At 48.2% G+C, this 20,554-nt stretch overlaps 1 protein-coding gene across 1 annotated transcript in view; it reads right to left on the bottom strand.

Annotated features, from left to right (window-relative positions):
- FSTL3 (follistatin like 3) overlaps positions 1-20,554 on the bottom strand; it is a 62,292-nt gene that overhangs the window by 19,887 nt on the left and 21,851 nt on the right. The window lies entirely within an intron of this gene.

Below are 20,554 nucleotides of genomic sequence, written 5' to 3'. Positions count from 1 at the left end.
CATCTAGAAGAAAACAGGTTTCATCGCCAACACAGAAAAGGGTTCTTTACTGTAAGAGCAGTGAGACTGTGGAACTCTCTGCCTGAGGATGTGGTGATGGCAAAATCCATAGAGGAGTTTAAGAGGGACTAGATGTCTTTCTAGAGCGGAAGGATATTACAGGATATACATTTTAGGCGACCAGCAGGTTGTTGATCCAGGTCTACAGACAGGTAGGATCTATTAGAGGTTGATCCAGGGATTAGTCTGACTGCAATTAGGGAGTCGGGAAGGAATTTTCCCCCGAAGGGGCTAATTGGCTTCTGCCTCTTGGCGTTTTTTGCCTTCCTCTGGATCAACAAGGTTAAATAGGCTGGACTAGATGGACATTGTCTTCATTCGGCCTTACATACTATGTTACTTCAATCCAACGTGTGAAGAGCCACATGAATTCACACCTACTGGCTTTGAGAGCCCACCTGGGCTAGAGGGCAGTCAGCCTGATCTTGCTTCCACTTGCACAGCTGTCTCTTCCTCCATCTCTCTCCCTATTCACAGTGTAACCTCTGAGCACAGAGTGGCAGTTTTGTGTAGGGACAGTAGCGCGCTTACTTCAAGCCTCCCCTCTGCAATTGATGACTGGGCTGCAGCCTTCAGAGCCAAAAGTGGGAAATGGAGAGCGGAAGTTGAGCTTGATATCAACCCCATATTCCAGAATGTTCTAGGTCAGCAGACCTACATCCCCCAGCTAGTGGGACGTAAAAAAAATTCCACCACAACAATCCATGAGCACGGATCCTGAACGCAAGCATTGCCCTTAAGGCTTGCAAACACAGACAACTTCTGAAACACGATGCTCTATGCCAGTGGTGGCGAACCTGTGGCACGCGTGCCAGAGGCGGCACGCAGAGCCCTCCCTGCTGGCACGCGCCGCCATCTGCCGCTCACCACCTTAGTGAATGCCTGCAGGGGCCGCGGCTCCCCTGCTGACATTCACTCAGCGCTGCTTTCTGTGCTGATCCCGGCGCACACTGAGTCAGTGTGCAGCTAGGATCCTTCTCCCCCGTCCCCCGACGTCTCCTACTTTGGTTCCGCAAGAGCAGGAGGAGAAGGCATCCAACAGCAGCACACTGCCTTCAGTATGCACCTGGGATCAGGCAGGAGAAGAGCGGCGCTCCCGCGAGGAGGAGGGGTAAGTATGTGGGGCAGGGGGCGGGCATTCTGACAGCTGGGAGAATCGCTGGGGGGGGGGGAGGCATTCTGACTGCTGGGAGAATCGCTGGGGGGGGGGGAGGGGGCATTCTGACTGCTGGGAGAATCGCTGGGGGGGGAGGGGGCATTCTGACTGCTGGGAAATTCGCTGGGGGGGGGCATTCTGACTGCTGGGAAAATCGCTGGGGGGGGAATTCTGACTGCTGGGAAAATCGCTGGGGGGGGGGGAAGCATTATGACTGCTGGGAGAATCGCTGGGGGGGGAGGGGAAGCATTATGACTGTTGGGAGAATCGCTGGGGGGGAGGGGAAGCATTCTGACTGCTGGGAAAATCGCTGGGGGGGAGGGGGGCATTCTGACTGCTGGGAGAATCGCTGGGGGGGGGGAGCATTATGACTGCTGGGAGAATCGCGGGGGGGGGGGGAGGGGAAGCATTATGACTGTTGGGAGAATCGCTGGGGGGGAGGGGAAGCATTATGACTGTTGGGAGAATCGCTGGGGGGGAGGGGAAGCATGACTGCTGGGAGAATCGCTGGGGGGGGGGGAGGGGAAGCATTATGACTGCTGGGAGAATCGCTGGGGGGGGAGGGGAGGCATGACTGCTGGGAGAATCGCTGGGGGGGGAGGGGAGGTATTATGACTGCTGGGAGAATCGCTGGGGGGGAGGGGAAGCATTATGACTGCTGGGAGAATCGCTGGGGGGGAGGGGAAGCATTATGACTGCTGGGAGAATCGCTGGGGGGGGAGGGGAGGCATGACTGCTGGGAGAATCGCTGGGGGGGGAGGGGAGGTATTATGACTGCTGGGAGAATCGCTAGCGGGGGAGGGGAGGCATGACTGCTGGGAGAATCGCTGGGGTGGGGGAGGCATTAGGACTGCTGGGGGACCACTGGGGGGGGTAATATGACTGCTGTGGGAACCGCTGGGGGGGAAGCGGGCATTATTACTGCTGGGGGACCGCTGGGGTATGTCACTATTACCACTGGGGGGGGTCACTATTATCGCTAGGAGGGCCACTATTACCACTGGGGTATGTTTACATGCGGCAGAAACTGGCAGGGCTGTTTCAAAATAGACAGGGTGCAGATTTTGACAACTTTTTGGATGCGGAAATGCTGCAGAATTTTCCACATCCAAAAAGCAGTCAGAATCTGCACCCTGTCTATTTTGAAGCAGCCCTGCCCATTTTAGAACGACGGGGGTAAAATCATGTCGTGATAAGCCCCGCCCCCTGACGTGTTGGCACTTTGCGATACATAAGTTGGTTTTGGGTTGCAGTTTGGGCACTCGGTCTCTAAAAGGTTCGCCATCACTGCTCTATGCTAACCCACTGTAACGACTTTGGAACCACTGTATCAACCTACTGGTTAAGTGATGATCCAATCCAGAACGCCTGACAGCCGAATTGAAATTATTAATGATTATAACATATAATATTGTAATACATATTATATAATTGTAACAATATATTGTAATACATATAATTATAATACATATAATAACTAGAGATGAGCGAGCATACTCACAAAGGCAAATTACTCGAGTGAGTAGTGCCTTATGCGAGTACCTGCCCGCTCGTCTCTAAAGATTCGGGTGCCGTCGGGGGAGAGCGGTGAGTTGCAGGAGTGAGAGAGAGATCCCCCCCGTTCCTCCCCGCTCTCCCCGCCCCCCGCCGGCACCCAAATCTTTAGAGACAAGCGGGCAGGTACTCGCATAAGGCACACTAATAATAACGCTTAAGAAAGACATCCAGAACCCTCTTGAACTCTTCTAAACTGTCATCACCGCGTCCTCAGGCAGAGAATTCCATAGTTTCACTGCTCTTACAGTAAAGAACCCCCTTCTATGTCGGTGTAGAAACCTTCTTTCCTGTAGACACAAGGATGATTTACACGCATTGATTATTGCTCAAAATTCATCCAAACAACGACTTTTGAGCGATAGCCGTTGCGTGCAAATGTGTTGCAATCGTGCACTTATTCTTCGTTCATCGCCCAGTTCAGCTCAGCCCAAAATCTGTCGTCCCTGATAAAAGGGATGGCAAGGGTGTTCTGCATGGGCAGCGCTGATAACATTCTTTCAACTGCTGACCCACTGGTGAACAATACCAATGTATTTAGAGAACAGACCACTCGCTGTTCTCTAAATACATACAAATGAAGCTGGTTCCCTACTAATGGGCTGATTAGCCTATTAGTATCTAATGCATAATGATCGCTCAAAACTGTCAGATTCTGACGAATTTTGAGTGATCATCTGTGTCTCTAAATGGGTCTGTAGACTGTTACAGTACTAGGTATAAATAGATGATGGGCGAGATCTCCGTATTGTCCCCTGATATATTTATACATAGTTATTCGGTCGCCCCTCAGCGATCTTTTACTGCACAATCCTTCTAGCAGGTCCTTAATAAATATATGAAAAAGAACAGGGCCAAAAACCGACCCCTGCAGTATCCCACTAGTAACGGTAACCCCTCCAATACTGCCCCCTGTGGTACCCCACTAGTAACAGTGACCCCACCAATACTGCTCCCTGTGGTATACCACTAGTAACGGTGACCCCTCCAATACTGACCCCTGTGATACCCCACTAGTAACAGTGACCCCTCCAATACTGCTCCCTGTGGTACCCCACTAGTAACGGTGACCCCTCCAATACTGACCCCTGTAGTACCCCACTAGTAACGGTGACCCCCTCCAATACTGACCCCTGTGGTACCCCACTAGTAACGGTGACCCCTCCAATACTGCGCCCTGTGGTACCCCACTAGTGACGGTGACCCCTCTAATACTGCTCCCTGTGGTACCCCACTAGTAACAATGACCCCACTAATACTGCTCCCTGTAGTACCCCACTAGTAACGGTAACCCAATCAGAGTATATACCATTTATAACCCCCCTCTGCTTTCTATCACTGACCTGTTACTTACCCACTTACACACATTCTCGCCCAGACCAAGCATTCTTATTTTATATGCCAACCTTTTATGTGGCACAACAGCAAATGCTTTGGAAAATCCAAATGACTCTCCCCGGTCCAATCTAGAACTTACCTTCTCATAGAAACTGATTAGGTTGGTTTGACAGGAGCGATCTCTCAGACCAAAGACAGAGGAAGAAGTCTCCAGATTGCTTTCCTCTGCTCGCCCCACCACCTGCGCTAGCGACCCTCTTTCCTCACACCTCATCCAGTACCTCTCCCCAGTGGTCATCTCCCACTTCACCACTATATTCAACCTCTCCCTATCCTCTGGCATTTTCCCCTCCTCATTCAAACATACTATCATATCCCCACCGCTAAAGAAACCAACTCTTGACTCGAATGATGCTGCCAACTACCGACTCATCTCAAATTTCCTCTTCATCTCCAAACTATTAGAACGCCTGGTTTACTCCCACCTTATAAGCTATCTCTCAGAAAACTCTCTTCTTGACCCTCTACAGTCCGGCTTCAACACACGACAGAAACCGCCCTGACTAAAGTGTCGAATGACCTCCTGAAGGCTAAATCAGGGGGTGATTACTCCCTACTTATCCTCCTGTCAGCTGTCAGCAGCTTGAGCAGAGCATTTCACTATGACTGTGGGGATGCATTCACAATGGACTGCATCTCTGCGGCTCATGGTGGAATTCGCCAACAAGGTGTGTGCCTGCCCCACTGCCAGTATGCCATTAGAAAGGGCGGTCAAAACAGCTAGTGGCATTATAACTGACAGATGCATCCGCCTGTCCACAGACAATGTAGATTGCCTGACGTTTATAAAAACGAAGCAGCCGTGGATTTCACCTGCCTTCTGTACCCCCATGGTAGATTCCACTGATTAGTGAGCGTGCTGGCAATTTTTAATCGCACATGACTGAGCATGGACTTCTATTAAAAGACCAAACTGTGCCCTCAAGGTGTTGTTGCCATTGGTGGTGCTCTGCCTCTCCAGCTTCCACCATATTTTCTCCTTTTCCTTCTCCAAATGCAAAACATGTCAATACAGAAACGTTTTCACAAGCACACCCTGCGCTCGAGGTGCTGGTGGTAGAACTGCTGCTCTCCTTCTCCTGCGTCTGCCATGTTTCCTTCTCATTCTGCACAAGAAACACCTGCAGCTCTACGGCTTTACCTTGGAGAAGGCCCGTGCTCGGCTGTTTTGTTCACCGGTTGAATTTGCCCTTTGCAAAATTTATAATACTGCTTTTAAAACAAGCATCACGCCTTCTGTCTACTTAGTGTCATTTTTGTTAACTCTAGCGCTTTTCCTTGGAGAAGCAGGAGGACTAGGAGGCCCGTGCTTGGGTGGTAGAAACTATCCTTGTAAAATGTATGACATTGCATGTAAAACAAGCAGCACACCGTCTTCTTCCTTGGCACAATTTTTGATCTAAAATACCCTATATGGGTCTTCTGTTTTCAGTAACACCTCTATACTACAATTGACCCTCACACCACTGTACACTATGTTGACCAGTTCAGTGTTCCCCAGATGTGTGGCTTTATTGCCATGAACTTTGGGGGGTTCTGTCTGCATTTGGTCTGGGGCCCTTCTAGATGGCAAATTAGTGAGTGACTCTATTGGGAGTAGGAATGGCCATGTCATTTCACAATGATTTTGATGAAATTGGCCCAATCCCGACACAAATAGATTCTTCCACTAATCACTACTTGTAACAACCCTTGTGATTATGGTAGTGAAGAGTTCATATAAATATTTCTAGTGTTTAACGGTAGTGAATAGATTAAAAGCTACATGAACGTTTACGCGTTTCTTTTTTTTCAATGCTTGTTATTCTATTTTGCATCATTTTGCTTTTACGCTTGCAGAGTATCTCTACACAACGAGCCAGAAGACTTGTTTTCTTCCAAAATCCATCAGTCAAAATTGAGTTTTTTCTCTATTCACTCCCCGCTGCTACCAAGAGATCAGGAGTCTGCGGAGTAAAGAGAAGTGGCACAGCCAAAAAAAAAAGCAAAGTTTCTCTAATGGGACCCAACTTGCATTGCTCACAGGAGCCCTGAATCAAAAACACTACATTACTCATATAATTGATGCTAGCTGTACATCTCCAAACCTCTTCCTCCCTTACCTGGCTAAAAACTTCTTATGTGTTCCCCCCTTCTTCCTACTATAAACCCAAAGTTATGACAATTTCACTTGCTGCAGAACCCATTAGCCATTCTGACTCACAGAGCCACGAGTCTTCCAGCAAAATGCAACAAGTTTGGTCCCAACTTTTGTGGTGATTCAATTCAAAATATATTGTTGCAAGGGTTAAAGCCCTATTTTAATTTTGCAAAGCTCAAAATCCCTTGTATGGCTAAAGAGTTAAAAGGGTTGTCCATTTTAGATAATCACTTTCAGGATCCCCTGACTATGAGTTGATTACAGAAAGTTATACTGATGGGACCATAAGGGATCCACTGTAATCTCCATGAAATCTGGTGGCAACTGTTCTAATTCTCCTGCAGTGCACAGAGCAAGAAAAGTATTACATGTTGCCCACTGAAATGAATGGCTTTCCATGTAATATGCAGATATGCTTGTTCTCCCAGAGTGAGACATTCTTTGTAACCACTCTCCACACTTGCTAATGTATCAAGGTCTAATAAAAGGAGTACAGTATTCAAATCTCAGCCAATCATGACTGAGATAGCAATAGCCCTCTATGCGTGGTGGCCAGGAGTACGGGAACAGCTAAGCGGGCTGGGCACAAATATTTTTGTTATACCCATAAATGTGTATGAGTGTCAGGACAGGGGCCGGGATAATGGAAGTCCCTGAGAAACCCACAACCCCTGTCCATGCCTACTTGCCCCCCTGGGCTAACCCCCAGGGCGACAACTGGGCGGCGGTCCCTACACTAAACTAGAGAAGCAGGAAACGGGAACGACAAAAAGACACTGGAGACAAACAAACAGTAGAATGGGCAGACTATCCGGGTCGGCAACAGGAGGGTACGCGGTACAAAGGGGTCGGGCAAAAATGAAGTCAAGTCCAAAAGCAGAAGTCAGAAAGCCAGGGTCACAACAGGAGTCAAAACAATACGCGGGTGCAGCTGGAAGACCAAACTAACACTGGCAATGCTGGAAGGAAACAGACACATTTAAATGCTGTCAGAACTCCCGCCCGGCTGCTGATTCGGGCGGGGAGCCTGACAGCAGCAGGACCCAATCAAGGAGACGCTGGGAACACCGCCCCCAGCCTTGCTGAACAGACGGATGCCAAGGAAGCACGCCCGGTAGTCAGGGAAATGGGTACGCGCCGTGGGGCGGCATCAGCTGCGTCCCTTAGCACCCCGGCTGCTACCAGAGTTACGGCAGCCAGGGGAGATCACTAGAACCAGGGCTCCCCTGCGCCGCACTCCTGCAACCCGGGTGGTAGGACCGGCAGTGCGGGCACAGAGGCCCCGAGAGTTGCCGTTTCTTACAGTAGAGGAACAGCAGAGAGCTACGCTGTCTCTGAAACCTGGGATCCATAGAAGCATCGGAGCTCACTGTGATGCTTTGTCTCCATAACTCCCATTCACTTCTATTGGAGTTACGGAAACGTTTCCATTCTCCCGTCTACTCCAGGCCGTCACATGCAGATGATATAGCCTGAGGATATGTCATAAAAGTCCAAAATGAAAATATCCCTTTAAAGGCAGAATTGGTATGAATTCCCCAGCAGGTAGAAAGACAGTTTCCTTAACCAGACAACCTTTTTGAATGAAATCATTCAGGCCACCTACAGTCACCATTTGAGGGGGTTTACTAAAAACAGACTTTTCCAGCTCCCATTGAGCTCCAAAATAAATGTGCATGCCGTAAATACAGGAATTCTGTAAGATAAAAACTAGACTAAGTTCTTTTGCTTCCCTCGCCCCTCTGCTCACGCTCCTTCCGGACCCACTTGTCTCTTGGCAGCTGGTTACTTGCTAATTGGATCGATCCCTTATTGATTCTTTTTGTTGTCCTGACGAACTACAATAACAAACCCGCCCCAGTCTATGAGGAGGAGATGTTTAGACTGTATGACCAATTAGCAATAAGTCCCTAGGTTTATTTACTTGCCGACTTCTTGAGCCTCCCAGCCTAACCGTGGAGGTGGAGCTCGTTGCACAACTCCATGCTACAGCCATATTAAATAACTCTGCAATAGTTTCCCTTTGTTGCGAATGAATGCTATCAGTGTGTTTCTTTAAGCCGGAAGAGTTAGGAAGATGTAAGACATGTGTTTGAGCGGACGGACTGTTCCTTCTCCTGCTGCCAAGTGTTTACACGGATTTCTGCTGCTTTTCTTAAGAATACAAAATGTGTTTCTTTCTTTTCACTTTCCAAGAAAACGCAAAAGGAAAAGAAAAAAACCTAAAAAAATAAAACCCTTCCTCTTGATGGAGTGGAGCGAGGGAAACATTTCTGGCAATTATGGATTCTATCAAGTTAACATAGCTGAAGACTTTGCCTGAAGACAAGAACGTGTTTTTCCTTCTACAATACAAGCCAGCTGGTTAATCTCTCGAAAATCTTGTAAATAACTTATTTTTTTGTGTTTCCTGAAATCTATTTCCCAACATTCATCTCTACAAATGCGAACTTCTCTATAAAACGTCCTGAGTGTTGGCCACATTCTGGGTTCCACCGCTCACAGGCCCTGGAGAATGTCATTCCTACGAAATACAGAAAACAATCCACAATAAAAACTTTGTTCCAGCTCTCTTACTTTTATGTTCATTCAAGTCTTTTGCCTTTGATGACAACAAGGATGGCGGCAGCTCATAATAAGGCTTTCGCTGTCTACAGTGACATATAATGAAAGACACTTGCGGATGCCCATGTTCTTATTTTGTATTCGGTCGGTGTTTTGTGGACCGCATTAAGGAATTAATGTATATCCATAAAAAAAAAACTAAGAATCAATCACCTAGAAGTTGCCTGCAGTTCCATCTCAGTCTGAAATACAAATGATGAGAGTTGTGGTGATTAGATGGACGGTCTTGTCACTGGAAGTCCTATAAGTGGTTCCCCCCTTGGCCTATAAGAGGCTCTCAGAGGGTCCTTGGTGTAGTGACCTCTTCTTCCACTTGTGTAGAGCTTGTTGACCACTAGACGACTCTACGACACAGACAAGAGACCCCGTTACCAGAGTCTGAGAGGGGCGCATTATTGGGATGTGAGAAGCTGGATGGTCACAGCAACATATTGCCCATCACCTGGGCCGTTCTGACCAGACTGGTAGGAGATGTTGGGTCCAGTGAATGGGGGCACACAAGGTGACCGGGCTCAGGACCCCCCGACAGACCACCAGTAGAGAGGAGCGTCTGACTGGACTGTTAGGTGTTGGGACCAGTGGATGGGGGCTAACAAGGTGACCCGGCTTAGGACGCCTTTGAAAGACCACCAGTAGAGAGGAGCGTCTGATCATCTAACAAGCATGAGCAGCTCTAAAGGTTGTCTGCCAACCAGACACAGGTGGTACCTTCGTTACACCCATGTGTCGGTCGAAACCATTTTCAGTTGCTTGGCAGAAGGAGATTTGGTCTCATGGCATCCTATTATGTATAGTGCCTTTGACACCCACTATCGCCGCTGTTTCCAGTGATGTCGTGAATGACGAAACTAGACTGCTATGGATTGGAACCGGGTTCTCTTCAGTGATAATACAAGGTTTAGTTTGAGCACTGACGGAGACCTAAGGATGAGCGCCTGAATCCTGCCTTTGCTGTGGAGCGGCACACTGCCTCACCTGGTGGTGTGATGGTCTGGGGGGCCATCGCATACAACAGTCGTCCACCCCTAACCCCTAGTAGTGGTACGAGGGACAATGATAGCTCAGCAATATGTTCAGGATATCCTGTAGTCACATGTGTTCTTCTTATGGTGGCTTCTAAGAGGCAGCAGGATAATGTTCAGCTGCACACACAAGGGCATCACAGGAACATCTCCATTACATTGCCACACTTCAATGGCCTGCCTGGTCACCAGATCAATTGCCAATAGAACATGTAAGGGACCATCTGGGATGCCAACTTCGACAGCCTAAGAGTTTGCAGGATCTAGAGGCTCAGTTACAGCAAATGTGGAGCAATATGCTGCATGATACCATACGGAACCTGTATACCTCCATAACCGGTGTACTAGAGCCTCCAAGACCTCCGTATTACATGTTGTATCCAAGCTAGAGGCGGTACAACAGGGTACTAGAGCTCTAATGTCTAGTTTTCCGCAATCGCAATTAACTATCCTTTTGCTCAGATATTGTAATCACTTACTTATATCAGAAAATTTCTTTCGCTTCTGACTACTCCTTCCAGCTGCTTCAGGATTTTTGACAATAAGTGTATTTACATAACGCAACATGTGTTACTTCTCAGTTTTTATCCGCACATTTGCATTGATTGGGATTATTTCTTTGAGCCAAAATGGATTCACAATTGGCCAATCCAAAATAAAATCAATGACCCCAAATACGGATGATCTAGTGCTGACATCCAGCTGCAGCGTCCCCTATAGCACAGATGTGTCAACATGTGTCGGTGTGATACCGGCCTGAGGACACAAAACACCAAAATTTTCCTGGATGTTTTTGGGAGCCAAAGTCAGAAGCCGATCCAGCAGAAGTACCAGGCTGGGCCACACGGGGCAGACATTCCACCGGCAATCTAAGGCATGAGCCTACGCAGCAAAGTGGGTGCGATCTTCAAAAACCACACGCTGCGGACAGTCTGTTGCAGCCAAGGCGCGGCATGTCAATTGTACTGCCATTTCCGCTGCGGACTCTCTCCTCTTTATAGGGAGAGATGGCCGCAGCGGAATATAGGTGGACAAGCCTGTCGAACAGTGCAGGTTTTGAAGCTGCCTGTTTGCCGTGGAAATCTTGCAAATGTCTGTGCGGTCCGGCTTAGAACATTTCGCGAGATTTCAGCCCCGCGTGACCGCAGCCTTAGGGACCATTTCCGTAGCTGAATTTCCTGGCTGTGTGCTGTCCTTACATTCCGTGGACAGCAAACCGCCCCATAATAGCCCATGAGGCTTCTCACCGAGCGACGGGCCATGTGAATGATCACCGCGTGTTCTCTGATCCGTCGTTATCTGCACAAGTCGAGCACAAGCTGTATACGCCCCGTATACCTGAGTCAGTAAGCTTTTTTACAATACTCCCCGCTGACGTCTGCTTCTCGACTCCTGAGGTTCCAAAAACAAATTTACAATTGGAAATCTACAAAAGCATTGAAAATGTTACATTTAGTTTCCACTTTGCTTTAATTCGCGTGAAACAAGTAAGCGCGCCAGAATATTTCATAACGCACAATAAAATATTTCACCAGGGAATATAAGGCTGAAGGCATACGGGCGGAAAGACCACGGCGGGATTTCCCTCAGAATTTCCGCCGTTGCACGCTGCCATAGGATTGCATTAGTTTATGCAGACAGATGCGATTTGACGGCGTGAAAACTCGCGCGGTAACAAAATCGCGGCATGTCCTATTTCAGTACGAGCTTCTGCCGCATCATCGCAGAGCAGAGGGACAAGATGCCGGACGAGTAAGCGAGAGGTCAATGCCGGGACACAGGGTCGCTGTGAGAATCCGACCTGGCCGTCCGCATTCACCCTAACATGTCTGACCTGCGGATTTCGACATGAGCTTGTGGTGGTATTTAGACGCTTACAGAGCCACATCAAATTCCGCATGTCAGACATACAGATTTTTCTACATAGCAGAATATGCAACTGAATGTTAAAAAAAATGTCAAAAATGCGAATTATTCCAAATTTTCTGTCATTTTTAAAAAATAAATACATAAATGTACCGAACAAAATTAACCACTAATATGAAAATATGTGTCAGAAAAAGCTAAACAAATCTCAGCATCACTTGGGTAAGGCCGCCTGCAGACGAGCGGGTCGGATCCGGCAGCGAGAATTCTCGCCGCGCGATCCGACCCGAGCGCCTGCAGGGACGAGCGCGTACTCACCCGCGCCTGGCGGCCCCGGCTCTTTCATGTGCCGGCTGCCGCGCAGGCGGCGCATGCGCAGACCGGAGCCGGCAGCCGGGTGAGTGCGTGCCCCGCAGAAAATTAGAACATGCCGCGGTTTGTTTGCCGCGCAAGATTTCACGCGGCCAAACCGCGGCCGTCTGCATAGGAGTGCGTATTGTAATGCACTCCTATGCAGACTTTCAGCGGCGGAAATCCCGCGTCGGGATTTCCGCTCGTGTGCAGGCGGCCTAAGGCTGGACTCAGGTGAGGCCCGCAGCGGATTCGTCTGTGAGCCGCTTGGTCACCTGCGTACCTGTTTCCACTCTTTTGTGAATGTGCAGTACTGGGAGGGGGGTTTTGTTTGCTTGTTCTTATTTCACGCCCCGTCACTCACGCGGGTCCCCGCAGTCCACATGCGATGTCGGATGGCCTCCACTGACATTAGTAGAAGCTGTTTGCACGGATTCTGCGGCAGAATACAACATGCTGAGATTTTTCTTCTGCTCATGGAACCTACAATTCGTATCTGTGAGTGTGAATGAAACACCCAAAATGTATGGCTTTCAATGGCTGCATTTTACTGTGGATCGCCCACGCGGACGGCGATCGTAGAATCCGCAATCCAAATCCACCCTTGTGTGATCGGCTTAAAGGGGTTGTCCTGCAGCAGCAAGTGGGTCTATACACTTCTGTATGGCCATATTAATGCACTTTGTAATGTACATTGTGCATTAATTATGAGCCATACAGAAGTTATAAGAAGTTTTTCACTTACCTGTTCCGTTGCTAGCGTCCTCGTTTCCATGGAGCCGTCTAATTTTCGGCGTCTAATGGCCAAATTAGACGCGCTTGCGCAGTCCGGGTCTTCTTCTTTTCTCAATGGGGCCGCTCGTGCAGGATGCCGGCTCCGTGTAGCTCCGCCCCGTCACGTGCCGATTCCAGCCAATCAGGAGGCTGGAATCGGCAATGGACCGCACAGAAGCCCTGCGGTCCACCGAGGGAGAAGATCCTGGCGGCCATCTTCAGCCGGTAAGTAAGAAGTCACCGGAGCGCGGGGATTCAGGTAAGCGCTGTGCGGATTTTTCTTTAGGTCCCTGCATCGGGGTTGTCTCGCGCCGAACGGGGGGGGGGGGGGGGGGGGGGGGGGGTTGAAAAAAAAAACAACCCGTTTCGGCGCGGGACAACCCCTTTAAGGAACAGCGCCTCAAAGTTATGGCCACTTTACAGGTCAGGCTTGAAAATTAGAAAAGTACTAATCAAATGCCACCCCAAAACGGTGACATCCATAATTGCCGTGCTACATAAAGTTATTGCTTATAGACTTCTGTGACAAATGTTCTGCATCCGTCAGGCTTTGTCGGCTACAGACGTGATGTGCGGTTACACATATGAGCCCTTCTTCAGAAGCAGAATGCGCCTCAGCTCCCTGCCGTATAGACTGTGGTGCCGATGCTCACTAAAATGAATGAGAGGCTTTGCTGCATGAATTTGATCCATAATAGGCAGCTAAATCCGCCGTGTGAACAGAACCCAAGGATTAACTATGAGATGAAGTAACAGAGACCTGATATGTATCGCTGGGAGAGCGCACAAACGCTGTGATATAGAAGAGATAAGTTGCCTGCAATTAGTAGCTGCCCTGTCTGGAACAATATACGGTCACTTGGAGCATTGTTTTCTTTAATTAAAGCACTGCAATTACTTAAATGAGCCTCGTGCGGCGCAGAGTGTTCAGGCAGCAGAAGTGCAGTCCTAAGCTCTCGCTCACGACCTGAAGGTTGGTCCAGGTAGCCGGGCTCAAGGTTGACTCAGCCTTCCAAGGTCAGTAAAATGAGATCCCAGCTTGGTGGGGGGTAAAGATAACTGGGGAAGCCAATGGCAAACCACAAAAACAGTCTGCCAAGAAAACATCACCGGAGGAGTCAGCCGGACTCGGGGCTCGCACCGGGGGACTTTACCGAGCTGCCAACTACCATGATATACGTAAACTACAGCAATTTATTTTACTAATTAGTAGATTTGTGTTTTCCTGCTAAATACAAAATATAATTATTCGCTGATGATGTTCTAGTGTTTTGTTGGGTAGCTGCAATGTTCTGTCTGCATCTGATGTTCCTCACACAAAGAGCATTTATGCACCTGCCCAACAACATACTTTCTGAAATTGTTTTTACATGTTGGCAAGAATGCTTTGACAAACCGTGCTGCCAACTTAATCTGTATATATCAGCGTCTGTTTGGCAGCGTGATGTACTGTGTTCAATACACTGCTGAGGGAAGTGGAACCTTCCCTAATAGCGGGCCTGAGGGGCACTTGCAATGCACAAACCTATAGTCTTCCTCGCCTCTTCGCTCCCCACCAGTCTCTGCTTACTGCTGGGCAGTTGGTCCGGTACCATCTAAGCTTGTGACCGCTGAGGCCAATGAGTGCTTGAATGCTGCTCTGGGGAAGGGGAAGTGTCAACCACGTGGTATGGACCATAGTCCACAGCTCATCTTCATACAAATAGGCAAGTAGAAGGCTCGGAGCAATTCCGACACAGACGTAATTGTAATGGCTAGACAAGGTCATGTTGGGTGTTCCCGGTATGCAGTGGCCATTCCCTAGAAAGAGTGGGCCAAGGAAGATAACCAGTAAATCGCTGACAGGGTCACGAACACCTGACCTTCATTGCTATATGTGGAGAATGACGATTATCCAGTCCGGTCCAATCCCACAGAAAAAAAAAGTTAGCCCTGGATCTGCGTGGTAGGCAGCCAAGTATGGATCTGCATAGACGCAATCACAGCGCAGCTTTCATTCTCAAGACTAAAATACAAAATGAAAGCTGCACTGTGATTGGTCGCTATGGGCAAGAAAGTTTTGCTTTATGACAGTTGTCATAAATCTGCCGTATAACTGCAGGACACAGAACTTTGTCAGAGTGCTGGTCATGTGACCTGTAGGCTGAAAGAAAAGTGCAGAATACACAGCCTGGAGGGGACAAACTACAGAACTGCATTCTTCACAGCAGCCGTCACTGACAGTGATGAACACCCCCCACTCCCCCCAAAAAAGAGAAAATAATGATGTTTAATGCGTTCATCCTTTGTGATGTACATGTATGTCATAGAGGTGCAGGATGTGTATAAAGTGCAGTTGGGAACCTAGCCCACTGGATACCCAGCGAGTGCCAGTTGTTTGAAATAGCTGATACCTGCTGCCAACAGACGCCATCAAAAGCTAGCTCCAATCGCAGTTGTTTGACTACTTACATGTGCCGGCAATCTTGCCTAGTGGCCGAGCCATCGCGTCATTCAATCTTCTCCTCACTGTGGGGTACACAGTAAGCCCACAGCGAGGACGACGGAAGAAACGGGACCCCTGTTCTTGGGATCGGAGGGGATCTCAGCAGTGAGAAATGGATAGGTGATAAAAGTTAATTCTGGTACCAACCATTTAACCCTTTAACACTGATAGTAAATTTACATCAGGCGGTCATGAAGGGGCTATTGACAGCTTTGGAAGTAGAGTCAGTTTCACATTCATAGGCGATCAGCTTTTTCTGACCACCACTGGTAACTGCCACGTTCATAGTTAGCTCTGAACGTGGCCAATAACTGTTTAGATGCGCAGAAGCTTTGACCGTGGCATCTAAACAGTCAGCAGGAGGGGGGGGGACCCCTTCTTGCACCCCATTGATACCCCCAAACCACTGCAAGGCTGGTGAGTCTACATGTCAGCCCACAGCATACAGAACGCTCCCAGAGCTTTCACGCATGAATGCCATGGCAGAGCTTGATAGGCAAAATCTCAATCTCAATCTCAAAATCTCAAGACCACCATATTTATCTGACATCTGTAAAGGGGATGGGGAAACTAGAGAAATATAGAGGAAAATAGTGAAGACTGTGACCTGGAACTGAGTAATGAGAATGGGGGTGAAGGGATAGGAAGGGTTAGAACTGGCAACTCTTTAGGGGAAGTAATATGCTGAACTGGATGGACATACGCTGAAAAGAGACCAGATATACTATGTAGTCTGTTTTTACCAAGCTGTTAGGAGGTGTTCGGAGAAGTGGTTACTTGAGGGCATGCACACAAGACGATTGGGCTCCGGATAGCCCAGACAGATCCCCAGTAGAGAGGATCATTTGATCCACCGACGAGCACGAGCAGATCCAACAGTTTTGTTGTCCACCATCCAGACACGGGGCACCATCATTACTGAACCCTGCCTCTACCCAGACATTTTTGCAGGCACTTAGCTTAAGGGAATCTGGTGCCACGGCATCCATTGTGCGCACGGTCTAACACCCCAACACCGTCGCCTTAGTTTGCAGTGGTGTCATGAACAAGAAACCTGGACTGCTAAGGAATGGAGCCGTATCGTCTTTAGCGACAAATCCAGTTTTTGCTTGAGAGCTGACGATGGTCATGCTTGAATATGAAGACCTCGTGGTAAGCGCTTCAATCCTACCTTTGCTGTGGAAGAACACACTGTCCCAACTGCTGGTGTGATCATCTGGGAGACCTTGCATGTGACAGTCGTTTACCTTTAGGGCTGGGTTTCCACACGGTGAAGTCCTGCCGGAAATCTCGTGGTTTGGCAGCAGCAAAAAAACGCAAGATTTCTGCCGGGAAAGCGCTGCTTCAAAACCCGCAGCGCGGGTTTTGGAGTTGCTTGGTTGCATGCGTTTCCATTACGGCCCGTGCGCCCATAGAGGAGAGCGTGGCCGCAACGTTAAAAAAAATTTGACATGCTGCAGCCGGAGAATCCGCTCCGCAACGCCGGCTTTGACGCAATGGATTCGCCGCCCCATGTGGACGAGAGTTTTGACAAATCCACCCTGTGTGAACCCAGCCCAGTAGTGATAACAAGGACACTAACAGGACCCCTTGAGAAAGCCAGTGGTGACACTCGCGTCGGGGTGCAGGAACGCACTACTGGTATATCTGTAGTCCTCCTTATTTTCTTTCTGCATATTGGGATTGAGTTATTACATATGCAAGGACTACTTGTGTATTGGCTTGTCTCAATGTAATATTACCAGATGTGTGAACTGTTTATATGGACACTGAATACTATGTTTTTAAGCAATCTTGAGTTCTAATAAAATTCTATTTCTTATGTATCTCCTGTATCTTTGGTGTTGGACTTGGTGGCTTGGTGGAGCTCAGCGATATGTGCGGCCATCATGGCAGGGCTTCCAACAGCAGGATAATGCTTGCCCATGCCCAGCAAGGGTTTCCTTGGAATGCCTCCATCGGGTTGCCACACTTTCTAAGTCTGCCCTCTCGGCAGATTTCTCGCCAATCAAGCTCTTATGGGACGAGCCAGGACCCCAAGCTCCGGCAGCCTCCCAGTATGCAGGATCTAGAGGCCCAGTTGCAACATTTGTGGACATAGGATAACATAAGGAGCCTCTATGCCTCCCTGGCCGACCCGATCTCATCATGTATTTAGGCTGGAGGTGGTCCAACAGGGAACCAGAGATTCCTTTGAATTGTACAGTTTTCCCCAATAACCTTCTCCTAATCACATCCATCATTACATTCCCACTTCCATCCCAACAACCCCTCTGTGTGCATTACTTGTATGGATTGTATTCTATATATTTGTATTACACATATAACCAGACACGTCTGATGAATGTGGGATGACGGTGTGATCTTGGTGTACGGGGATGATGTCCCTGCTCGGAGGGGCTGCTGCTGCTTCCATCTGACTTCCCAGAAATGATGAAGAGTGTAAATGTTAACAATCTCTAAAACTAAACAGAAGAGCTGAAGTGACGTCGTGTTCAATGTATCTGCTGGCATCGGAGGAGGAGCCGCATACCACACCGCCTACTGCAGAAATACCGGCATACCAGACATCCGCCGAGACAATAGTCAGAAACACTAAATGGGAAAACACCTTCAGGATTTGTTGGCCAGCAGTGTCTCCCGAGAACGACGTCCAGCAGACACGTTGCTACATACTGACCTTTCTGCACGCAGCAGACACATTCACTCATCTGTCTGTGTCACCAGGACTCTGGGGGGGATCTGAAAGCTGGCAATAACATCATGGATTTTTGTTAGCCATTACTTACTCCTACAAGCGTATTTGTTTATGTACATAATCCACAGTGCTGAAGCCCCGCCGGCTCAGAGCGGAAGTCAAACATGTATTTCTCACACAAGCATTTTACGTGAAAATAAAAAAATTAAAAATCGCAGAATGTCCTATTTTGGTCTCTATTATAAAAGTCTATGGGAGCTTTAACAAGGCTGGAGAAAACCTCTGGTACTTCAAGTTTTTTTTTTTTTTTCTGCGTCTTTAAAAACGTGCGCAAAAAAAAAAAAGCAATAAAGACCCAAAATACTCAGCAAATACAGGCAGTTTTTGATCCGCGTATGGCACGAAACTAATTGTGTGAAACATGGAACGAGAATCGTGAGTCTAAACAGGCGAGCTGCTCATGGCGTCACCAGCTCGTTCGCTCGAGCAAACGGAAGTCGTGAGATTCTCCTCCGTCTAAAAGGGCCATAAATCCTTACTTATCCCACAGATAGGGATGTGAGCGTTTTAGAGTATCTAGACTGATTTTAGTACCCCCACTATCTCTTCACCAGACCTGTCAGACAGCTCTCCCTAAAGACCCTTTTACACGCAACAATTATCGCTCAAAATTCACTCAAAAGCCGTATTTTGAGCGAGAATCGTTGCGTGTAAATGTGCGCCCGTCATGTACTTAGCGTGCACTTTTCGTCCATTGCTGAGTTCAGCTCAGCTTAAAATCCATCAGGACTGATAAAATGGACCGCACGCTCAGTTCTCCGCGGGAAGCCTTGATAACATTCTTTCAGCTGCTGTCCCACTGGAGAACAATAGTGATGTATTTAGAGAACAGACCACCTGCTGTTCTCTAAATACATGGAAATGAAGCTAGTTAGCTACTAATGGGTTGATTAGCCTCTGTCCACACACTGCAGAGAAGCCATTGCAGCCAAGCCGTGCTGAAACTGACATGCCGCGCGGAAATCAAAGCCGTGGCATGTCAATTTTAGCGCCGTCTCCGCTGCGGCCATCTTTCCTCTCCATGGGGAGAGATGGCCACAGCAGACTACGGGTAGCAAAGCCACTTCAAAACCTGTGCCTAACCTGCGCCTAACCCTCCCATAAAACCCTGAGAGTTCTGCAGATCTGTTTCAGAGGATTTTTCACATCTATATCCCCCATGATGTCATACAAGACCTCTGGGGGTCATTCACATTGCCTTTTTTTTTTATTTCAAACTTTTACATAGGAGCCCATAGAAACCCTAGCTACAGGGGAAAAAAAAACATCTTCCTGCAGTGACAGTAGTCACTAACAGAGCTGATCTGGGTCTGCAGGGACCCTACAACTCTGCCTTGGCAGGGGGCGTCCGGCGGTCACATGATCACCGGGTCAAATAGCGGAAGTAACACTTCTGCTTTCTCTCTTTACTACATAGCGCTCTTTGAGTGCTATTAAATCAGTAAAAGGAGAAGGCAGAAGCGGGTAAAAACCGCTGCTGCCGACTCCTCCAGCCCATGGCTGTGACTAACAGGCGAGGAACAGACCCGTTCCTGCTAGACTGCAGGGGCAAGAGCTTTAATTGTATAGGATTATAGGCCAGGATCAAGTGCCGTAAATTTACAGAGCTTGGTCCTTAAGGGGTTAATTGCATTCAATTCAATGCTGCCGTGCTGTTGTATCCAGATTTAACAGTTTCACCTCAATGGAGTCAAGAACCTGCCCAAAAGTTGTAAGTCCGTGCCAACAGTCTGCCGTCCGAGCGTTCTGGCTAACGATAAGCTTAGAAGCAACAAACATCTTACAAGTCATTTAGCAAACAGCCGAACTGAACTATATTCAAATTTAGAGCCAAATCATCGCCCTGCTATTTTCCTGATGCGGGTTGACAGTGAAAGTCAGGTGACCGCTGCCGGCCAATCAGAGGAAGCAAAGTCACCGCTGGTTCTCCTAGCCTCTGCGCCCACATCCTGGGCACCAGGATGCCAGGAGTGGCCTCTAACTCCTTTAAAGCCTTTACTGAGCGCTATATTAAGCTACTTTTACGGGCTGACTATTTGATATATTATTATATATCCCGCAATCCAGCGAGAATATGAACGAAATGCCGCAGCGACAGGACGAGATGTCTTTCACTTTTCTGCCGTTCACCAAAAGGTATAAATGACATAACATTTATTTGCTGGATGGTGCAATTATGGTACCAGAAAAATACATTTTCCTAGAGGTTTTTCTTCTTTTGCACAATAACCCCCCTTTTTTGGAAATGTATTCATTTCTGGCATCGCTGCGTTGAAAAATCTATAACTTGTATATTTTCCATCAAAGTAGCTGAAGGATGGTTTTTACATCATGAATTGTAGAGCTTATTGGGATTATTTTGGGG

This window comes from Eleutherodactylus coqui, chromosome 5 (genome assembly GCF_035609145.1).
Source record: "Eleutherodactylus coqui strain aEleCoq1 chromosome 5, aEleCoq1.hap1, whole genome shotgun sequence".
Classification (NCBI taxonomy): domain Eukaryota; kingdom Metazoa; phylum Chordata; class Amphibia; order Anura; family Eleutherodactylidae; genus Eleutherodactylus; species Eleutherodactylus coqui.
This window is presented reverse-complemented; position numbering and strand designations above follow the sequence as displayed.